We start from the raw sequence: 10,795 nt of genomic DNA on the forward strand, positions 1-10,795 counted from the left end.
ATAATCTGCTTTGCCTAACTCTCTTATTTATTTTGTAATTATAACATCTTAATATTCATTGATTATACAGTCTCCTAGTCAAGTAAGACTCATTTTTAAGTAATTACTAATGGTAACACTACCTGTCAGTATTTAACCCTATTGCTGTTGAAAAACAACCCACCAGATTTCCAGCTGCCGTGAAGTAAAACTAACTCTGATGAAAGTGAGAATGTAATTTGAACATTGGAATCCCTCATTGCTTTCCACAAAGTTTTTTCTTATTTGTATTGTAAGTCCTATGTCACTTCATGTGAACTGTTCTAAACTTCAGTTGTAGTCCAGGAAATCCACCTATCTTCAGTTTTAGTATGAAGTAATCTTTACAGTTTTATGTAGTAGGATCTGTAACTGTCATCTTTAAAACAGCAATTGGAATAACCACCGTAGACAACAAATAAACCCAACCTATTTACAATCTAGTTAAGATTTTTCCAACGAGTGAAATTTATGGTTACTCATTACTGTCTTTTCTCATTACTATCGAGCATCAAAAGTAATGAAACCAATGAAAATGCTTTTGAAAAAACTACTTTGCCTTTTATTGCTTAGTTTAGAAAGCAGCTAATGTTTTTATACAGAATTGGATGTAAAACATATTAACTATTTTGTCCTAATTTGAGGAACGTTTTCTGGAACGAATATGTGGATTGGTGAATATTAAGAGACTCACTTCTGAGTAACCATTACATGGATTCAACCAGGAACTCTTATGTGAGGTTATAAGTTACTAGAATCCAATATTGTATAATATGGTCAAAACTCTCTAATAAGAAAGGAAAAGGAATGTGAAAGGGAAGCCTGGACAATTACGTGACTTGCCAGAGTGCACCAAAATATCCATAGCTAAACTAATACAAAATGATAACGATAACTTAATAGTTTCATATGTATCTATGTACTAGCTTTAAACTTTAATCCTACAAACAAATTATTATATACTTGTTCCAGTCATAAGGATTCCACTTACTCTTAAAAGTAGTTGCTGATATGCATTAAGATAAATACATTCAAACTTTTGGTAGGATTGTAAGTAAGAGTGTCAGTTGCTTCATATCCATTCCTGAGACCTCTGTTTATGTAATATGTAGAAGACACTGCATTGTCAGGTAGATTGGATAAATTTGTTTTTCCTATATTTTAGTGCTACTGTTAAACAAACATAAAATTACTTACATGCTACTGTAATTTTATAAATATGGCTCATCCTTTTGAATTTAATTCAAATTCAATAAAACTCTTAGTAATTCTGAAGTAATAGAGGCATTTGTTTTCTGTTAGAGTCCATGGGGTTTTAATGGTTGTCAAGTACTAATGTTGCCAGGTATTCATTATTTTTAGACCTACACAAAAATGTAGAGAATGTCTCTTCATTTTTATTTGAAGTGAGCTAGTTGCCTTGTGCCACTTTTGTATTCGAACATAGAACATGCTCTTTGTACACTTTTATTCTGAATTCTAGAGAACAATATTTTGGCTGAGGTTATGCAATACTTAGTGAACCAGATGCAGATATACTATTAAGCTCATTAATTGTTCTGGCCTTCATGTACCGTTCCTGGCATTTTTGGTATTATTTCCAATGGGAAAGAAAAAGATCTGCAGGAGATTTTTGCCTTTACACAGAGTCTAGCTACTCTGACTTATATTGTGGTTTTTCCTTTAACTTGGCAATTCTTTTTCAATATATAAGGTGACAGGTATTTTGTTATTAATTCTTAATGATGTATGCTTTTTCATTATTTTATTTCATTTTTATTGTTATTTTTATTATGGCAAAGAGTGTAATTTTACTGGGCAAATCAATGGTCAGAATAGTAATTCCCTGCATCCCAGGAGAGGCTCATGGTGGAGCAGGCTGTCCCCATGCTTCTCATGGATGCTGCAGAGCAGATCTGCCTGTGCAGCCATGGAGAGGCCAATAGTGCAGCACTGAATGTGGCCTGAAGGTAGCAGTCCCCCATCTGTACAGTGGTTGTACTGCCATCTCTTCCCCTTCGCACTTTCCAAAAGAATATTTACTGTTCCTTAAGAGCATGCTTTGAGACAGTGATGTATTTGGTGTTAGTAGTAAGGTGTTGTGGTAGCTCTTCATAAGTAATGAAGCTGTTCTAGAGTTGAATCGGTAGAATGCTTGCTTTAACAAAATATTGGTATGTTGGCCTACTGTAACAATCCTGTGGGGAATCAGTCCAGTCTCCTGCATGAAGCTGCTAGTTGCTTTGTGGCTGGGGTGAAAAAAAACTTCCATTGCAAGAATCCTTATGCACTAATACTAACTGAACTTATGCATTAGTATTTTCCTCTGGATCAGGTTAGACTACCTGAACTGTTCCGCTCATTTCTTATAAACCATTGGTCCTGTAATCCTGCAAACTACTCTGGTATCTGTATGATCTATTTATTAAATTAAGTAGTATGCAAAAACATTTCCAATCTTAGTAAGGGACTATTCTGTATGATAACTTCTATATCTGTGCAAGAGGTTTCTACTTAAGGTTACAGCTATCTATATAAACTTTGGCCAGTTTTACACTAGAAACTGCCTGGACAAGTCAGTGGACCTGCCATATTCTTCATCTCAAATGTCAATCAATGCATTTAAGCTTACAGATGGTGCCTATCAATGGGTCTAGGCACAGTGGGAATTGCTTGGAGAAACTCCGATCTCCAGACTCCTGACTGAAATACCAAATTGGAAAGCTTGTATATCAATTACAACACTTGAAGCTGGCTACAGTTTCAAATGGTCCGCTATTCCCCTGGAGGCTGTTATCTCATCTGTGCAGAGACTAGGCAGATATTTCTTGCACTACTCATAAAATTACTGACAGAGCATACATGCTGCATAGCGCTCATACTCAGCTACATCACAGTTGGAGTCTTTGGATAGACTTGAATTTGTTACTTATATCATGACTGTAACCTAAATTATATAGCTTTTACCACAAAAGCAACAGAGTCCTGTTGGAAACCCTGAAGATTGATGCATATATTTATACCTGAATTGAGTTTTGCTCAAGATCTTGTTCCTGAATATGTTAAAAGATCAAGAGACACGGTTGTGATTTAGCTTTTTTGTCTGCTTTTTTTTTTTTTTTTGACTGATGTTTTCTTCAGTGAGGCTAAAAAAGAAAAGTGGAAAGTCCTATTTGTAGAAATGAATCTGGATCAAGTGCATGAGATCCTTATCTGTGTTCAGTGAGATCAATAATGTTTACCAACTTGTGTTAGGGGAAAAAAAAAAAGCATTCACAAGTCTGACAGACAACATAAATAAGAAGGTTACATATTATGACCTTTTTTCATTGTATTTGCTGTCCCTGTTCTTCTGAGAGGGAGAGTGACAGTGTGGTTTAGTGTCCATTACTGTGGAACCACAGCATCTTTCTTCGCTTCCATGCTAAATTTTTATTTACACGTATTTACATATTCAGGTTAACAAACTAGGATTTTTATTAATTGGGTCTACTTTGTGAGTTGAAAATGTCCCTTCAAACCAATGTTTGGATTACATAATTGTGGTCTTTATATTGTTTACCACAGTGCTTTTGTACATTGAGTAGTTCAAAGTATTCTGTGGTACACAGAAGTATTTACAACTAAAATATTTTGTCTTTCTGTTCTGAGTGCTGTAGAACAAGGTAGATCAATGTCTTTGTTCAAGTATAAGCTCAAGTGGTACATATTTAAAATGCATGTATTTAAAATAACTTATGAAAGATGAGGAAAAGAAAAGGTCTGTGAGAATGACCCAGGGAAGAATTGTATTCTGAACTCTTGATAGTTACTAAAAATTCCAGTCTGTCATTGCATGCCAGCTTATTGGAAACTCCTGTTGTTTAAAGAGTAAAATCAGACCTGTAATTTTAACTGGTCACATCAAGTGTCCTGTAAAAACACCTACCTTTGCTACATGTTGTATTTATCTGAAGGAGCTGTTGTGCCAGGAGCTCCTTGTTATACCAAGGGGCCTAGGAAGAAGCCCAAACATCATGTAAGTGGTAACTTCAAATCATCTCTATTTGTGACTGTAGAGGAACTGTGTGGTTGAAGCCTGAACAGATGGTTGAGCTTGTGAAGAGCTATTTTTGCCCCAAGAAGCATAGGGGCAAACAATTTACCAACCACTTCTTTAGAAGGAGCTGTTGACAGTCAGAGATCCTCATCCCCAGTTGGGTGAGTCAACCTTTTTTCCTGTGTATGGCTATTGGTATTCCCAGCTGTACTTTGACTGGTATTGCAAAGAAACTGTCAGAAGTACTTTTGCTGCTTCATATGACAGACAGTGACACAACCAGAAACAAAGAATTCTCTGGTGACTTCTTCATTCTACGTAAGTTTTTTTTTTTTTTTTTTTTTTTTTTTTTTTTTTGCACTGTGCTCTCTATGTAGTTCTGTACGTTTCTTATCAGTATTTTTAGAACCTTAATGTAAATATAGTGGCTACTGTATTTGTATTTGTGGTATGATAACCAATTGGTGTAGAAGTATTTCTAGGACAGATGTGTGCAATTTCATGTCCTTAAGAAGAGTAGCTAACTTCCTTTCATATTTGGTGATTAAAAGTTGTTTCATTAAGCCATCTTAGAGATGAGTAATCAAATGTCTGTAGAGAAGAAGCTCCTCTTGCAGTCCAGATTTGTGTACCTAATTGGGAACCAAGTGTTCTTCCCAACGTTTTATTTTCTCCAGATTATTGAACTTCAGACTTATTTCTGAACTGTTTGAATATTTCTAAGTTTTCAGTAACGTACGTGGTGCTGAGGTACCCAGTTAAGGCATGTGTTACAACATTCACCTTGACATCTTGATTATGTCTTTAAGGAAAATTATTCTGTTGTGGTTCACTATAGACTTTGTAATGCGAATAATAATGAAAGTTCAAGCCTGTAATAACAATATATGCCAATGTGGAAAAGGAGTGGCACTGAAATGATTTCTATAGCCATTCCTCAGTCCTCTAAGCAAAGAATAATATTAAACATTTCTAACATAATGTGTATTCTCTCCTAGTAGAACAAGCAAGTTGGATTAAGAAAATTAGAGGGAAAACCCATTTTCTTCTACCATTTTCTCCAAAAGTGAGCCTTTAGGAAAAGTCCAAGTAGTGGTTTACTCATACAAAGAAAGCCTTGAACAATATTAACATGAGAAATGCTTGAGCACCTTTGGGAAGCTGGGTGTCAGCTCAGGGCATTTCATAATCAATAGCAGCCATAGTAATATTAAGAATACGGAATATCCTGCCTATTTGACCCACTTACTGTCTCTAAAATCCGTTTTGCTTAAATCAATAACAGATACTCCATATAAATAAATGAGAAATAAAATGTGCTTGTGTATAAGCTGCAAAGATTAATCACTGTGAATTTGGCTTTTGATGTTGACCACATTAGGAACTAAAATGTTACTGCTCACAACAAATTATACAACGAGATGTTATGAGCCACTTAAAAATGCAGAAATTACCCACCACTGCTTAGAGATAGTTGTAGGAAGAGAACATGCATATAAATTCATTTGGCGAGAGGGGGGAAAAATCCTTGGTATCTCAGATATATTTATCACATGAATAAGAGGTTAAAGGCTTAAGTAACAACGTTTGTTATATCTTTCGAGTTTTCCCTCTCTTGACAATGAATAATGATAATGTTCCAATCAAGTGAGCAAAAGAAAGTTAATTCACATGGTATATTTTACTTTCTTTAACATTAATGTGATTCAAATAATGAAACGATAATTCTCAAGATATGTGATTAATGATTATCCAACACAGAATGATAGGACAGGAGAAAGGAAAACTAATGTGTTATACCCACAGACATGCCAACCCTGAGCAAAAGTCAATAATGGAGGCAATAACAGAGACCATAACTCTTGAGGTTCTAATTGATGAGCTATTGAAGGAATTGCTCAGGCATAACTCTAAGGAGGTTGAATCAGAACTTTGAAAATGATAAGATGTAGGGAACAAGATTATTGTTTTACCTGGCAAAGTGGTAATATAAGAAATGGCAGAGGGGGATCATGATATAGTTTTCTTTCTCAACAGATGAAAGTTCATGTTGCATTTGTATGTATTTTAGTCAGTAAGTACTTTTAATTGAAGCTTAATTTTGGTGGTAAATGGGCTTTTCCAGACACTTCATGAATTGACCTTTGCAGAAAGTGACAATCAATCCAAATATCCCTATATCTTTAAAATTATTAGTTAGGAATAAAAATTACCGAAGATAATTTTTAGATAATTTTTATAGCTGTGTTTTCTTTTTGGAAGAAATGTTATCCTGGTTCTGTTTATGATTAATTTTTGTCTTTTGCATTTTTTTTTTTTTATTTGAGAATGAGTAAGTAGATTACTACTCTGATTCTTTACATGCTTTTGTCTTTCTAATAAAGTCATTAGAAGCGTATAATTGGTACTCATTATCACGTACTACAACTTTCTCTCCTAAATATATCAAGAACACTGTTATACAGAGATCAAGACAGACTTGATCAATGGGCCTAGGAAACCTCATGAATGTCGACAAGTCCAAGTATAAGGTCTTGCACCTAGATTGCAATTATCAACATGAGCTGGGGGATCCAAGGCTTGAGCACAGCCCTGCTGGAAAAGGACTTGGGGGTGCTGGTGAATGACAACTCGACATGAAAGAGCAATGTGCCCTCACAGCCCAGAAAATCAAACATGCTGGCCATGCTTCTTTTGACTCAGCTCAGGAAGGCAAGGGAGGTGACTCTGTGCCTCTACTCTGGTAAGGCCTCATCTGATGTACTGTGTCCAGATGTGGAGTTCTCAGTAGACCTAGTTCAACATAGACCTGTTGGAGTCCATTCAGAGAAGCGCCACAAAAATGGTGCAAGGGATGAAATATCTCTCCTATGAGGACAGGCTGTGAGAGCTGGGGCTGTTCAGCTTGGAGAAGAGAAAGCTCTGGGGAGACCTGATTACCGACCTTTCAGTATCTAAAAGGGGGTCTGTAAGAAGGAAAAAGCCAGATTCTTTACAGAGTCCATGGTGATACGGGAAATGATTTCAAACTCAAAGAGGGGAGATTTAGATTGGATGTAAGGAAGAAGTTTTTTACAATAATGTTTATGAGGTACTGGAACGGGTTGCTTAGATAGGTGGTGGATGCTCTGCTCCTGAAGACATCCAGGGTCAGACTGGACCAGGCTCTGATCAACATGATCTAGATGTAGGTCCCTGTTCATTGCAGAGATGGCCTTTATTGGTCCCTTCCAACTAAAACAATTGTATGGTTCTGTGGTCTGTTCACTGAAGAAGTTTAACAGTAAATTCATACAATTTTGGTATTATATTCTTCTCCCCCTTCCCCCCATGTCAATAGGCAAGTTACTCTATGGAGTACTCTTCACCTGCATTTTGTACTTGTAGTAGCAGAGTAATCACCATACAGAAGTGTATGTGTCAGTGTGCATCAGTAGCAGAATTTTGCACAGCAGTCCTCTGTAAATATCTGTTGTGACAGTCTCTACCGTAAAATCATTGTTACAGTGTGATATGTTAGGCTCACCTTCAAACTTCTACTGCTGGAAAAACAATAAACAATTCATAAATGAAAAGCTTATTCTCATGGGGGAAATGTTATCTTGAGTCTGGGAATTATTGTAGAAGTGTTACTGTTTTGTTGTTTTTTTTCTTTGTTTTACCTATCATGTATCTCTATATACTTGCACAGCTATTTCCTACGTATCCAGAGCTGACAGTGAAATAAAGGTGCTTTTTTCTTGTTTTAGATGTAGGCATGTGATTTGTTAATGGCAATTATAATCTAGTTTCCACTGGCTCTGAAATCTGACCAAACTTGTATCTTTGTTAAATTTCTAGGACTGTGATTGGATAGGGAATCCCTGTGGCCCTGAAGATGAAAAAGAAATTATTATTTTTGGCTGTGATTGGAAGCATAAAAAATTGCCTTTTGATTGATAATCAAAAGGGTAAGAAATTATTTTATTTGGTAGCTTTCGTTATTATCATGTGTACTGGATGGATGAAGACTTTTTTTTAAAATCTGAGTATCAGGTGTTATTAAGCACACCTGCAAGGGAAGGAAAAGAGAGTGTAAACTGATAAGTTCAACATAGCATAGAAGGCAAATAGTGAATCATTTCTTTCAGTACGTCACAGGACATAATATTGACTGGAAGTAATGGAGAAATTTACTGGTGACTTTCTTGAGGAACCAAGTTATATAGGATGAAGTGATATGAAGATCTACACTGGTTTCTTTTTTTTTTTTTTTAAAAAAAAGACTGTTAACTTATCAAATTTTAAAGTAAATTTTCCCCACAGTTTTTTTCAGTGGAGTTTGTTAACTAGAAGTGTTGATTTTAAATGTATTTAGAAATGGGATACAAACTAATGCTTGCAGTGTGGCAATGAGATGAGTATAAGGTAGTTTTATTTGAATACCGGGTATTGAACCTAGAAGGTAGTTCTTGTAGAAAGGGTTTATCACTGAAGATGTCATGGTAACCTATAGCTCTTCAGGGAGAGGAGGGGCAGAGCTGAACTCTGCTCTCTGTGACAGTGGGCTGAGGGAACAGCATAGAGCTGTGTCAGGGGAGGGGCAGCTGGGGATTAGGGAAAGGGTCTGCACCAGAGAATGGTGGGTATGAAGCAGTCTGCCCAGGGCAGTGGGTGTGGCACTAAGCAGTTGGAGTTCAAGGATTGTTTGGACAATGCTCCCAGACATAGAGTTTGGATTTGGGGTTGTTCTGCATGGAGCCAGGAGCTGTGCTTGATCCTTGCGGTCCCTTCCAACTCCATATATACTATGATTCTATGCTTGCTAATAGATGACAAAATAGATGATATGTCAGTATTTGATAGTTAAGCACCAAACATTGAGTTTGGTCTGCAGAAGTGCGGTATCACCGTGAAGATTGTACTGTATAGCAACATGCAGCTGTATCCTGTAACAAACTTGCACACATCTTGGCACTCTGATTCCTGGAGGAGATTAAGTAGGAGAAAATTAATATAAATAAATCAAGTATTACTGAGTTATGAAAAAGGAAACCTGAGAACTTCTGTTTTTTTTTTTTTTTTTTTTTTTTTTTTAAGTCATTGTTAGCTTGGTTCAAGGGCAACAAAAGATCCTATAGGAACAGGTCCAACTAAGGACCACAGGTAAGCCAAATGAAAGAAGCATATGTGAGATGTGGCCTCTTCACAAGAGCAAGTATGAGTCAACTCTTACTGCAAAGCTATCTGGCCTGCTATTATGGCTCTGTGCCTGAGTATTATTCACTACTTAGACGTATTTTAACTTGGACAAAGTGATTTGGTAAGATAGCTATTCATATTCTGAAGTGTCAGTCCAGCTGGGAATACAGATATAGCAAACTTTATGTCTACATCTACTTTCTCTCTTCAGTTTTGCAAGTGATATAAAATTGTGAGATATAGTTGATATATGATATGATTATGCTGCCATTCAGAGGAACTTTGATGGGCTGAAAAGATGGACAAAAAAGGAATCTCATGTTCAGCAAATGGAAGTGAAAAGTCCTGCACAAATAATTTCATGTCCCAGCAGAGGCAGAAAGCCAGCTGATTAGAATCCAGCTCTGCAGAAAGACCCAGAGATGCTGACAGACATCAAGTTGAACATGAGCCAGCAATGTGACCTTGCAGCAAAGGCCAAGAGCATCCTGAACTGCATTATGAAGAGTTATGCCAGCAAGATGAGAAAAATAATCTTTCAGCTTTGTGCCACTCTTTTGGAGACAAACCCAGAGTGTTGTTTCCATTTCTGGGCTTTCTAGTATATGAAAGATATGGATAAGTGGGAACAAAACCAGCAAAAGGCCATGAAGACAAGGAACTGGAGAAATTTTCCTATGTGGGAAGATGGAGCTGGATTTGTTTAGCCTGGAGAAGTCTCATGGGTTACCTCATCAGGGTGTACAAATAACCTATGGGATGGAATAAATTAAATGGGCTTGAACTCTTCTCAGTGGCACTCAGGAAACAGAAGACTGGCAATAGTCACCAATTGAAATACAAAAGAAAAAGTAAGGAAACACTTCTCCATCCTTGGAGATCTTCAAAACCCTATTAGGCAGCCTCAAATTTCTGTGATATTGTTATGTGTTCTAAATTTTGTAAATATCAGATGCAAACTCTTAATCTCATTTGATCTTAGAGAGTTGTTTTTAACTTGAAATGTCTAAGGGCTTACTATGGACGACAGCCCTAAAGGCCACCTCATGTATGGATGCCATATGCTGCTTTTCTCTCTAGTCTTTAAAGTTCTATGAATTGAGATGACAAATTATGACATGAAAACTTAACTAGAGTGGGTAGGAAATCTGCTGTGTTACTCCGGTTAGTAAAATAGCATGTTGTTTTATCTGCCAATGCTATGTTAAGGATTGAAGGATATAATTTCTTTCTGATTTTTCGTTTCCATGTTTATGTTGCTTAAATGAGCGTTGTTCACAAAGGGTCTGTGAAAGTAATGAATTTCAGTTGCTGGGTGCTTCAAACATAATAATGAAGATATAAATATACCTGGTGTAAAAATATTCTAGAGTTCAATTGTCTAAAAAACAAGCATGTACTGCCTTCATCATCTGTTCGAAACAATAACTTCCAGCAATCTTGAATCATCAAAAATAACCTATGGGCATTTGGATGGGATGGGCTTTATCTTAATTGGTTTTAAATACAGAGCTTATGCTGCTTAAGATAGCCCTTTCCAGCCACTTTTTTTTCGGG

Source organism: Lagopus leucura, unplaced genomic scaffold (assembly GCF_019238085.1).
Source record: "Lagopus leucura isolate 7727_CA_CO unplaced genomic scaffold, USGS_WTPT01 Super-Scaffold_100002, whole genome shotgun sequence".
In the NCBI taxonomy this organism is placed as follows: Eukaryota; Metazoa; Chordata; class Aves; order Galliformes; family Phasianidae; genus Lagopus; species Lagopus leucura.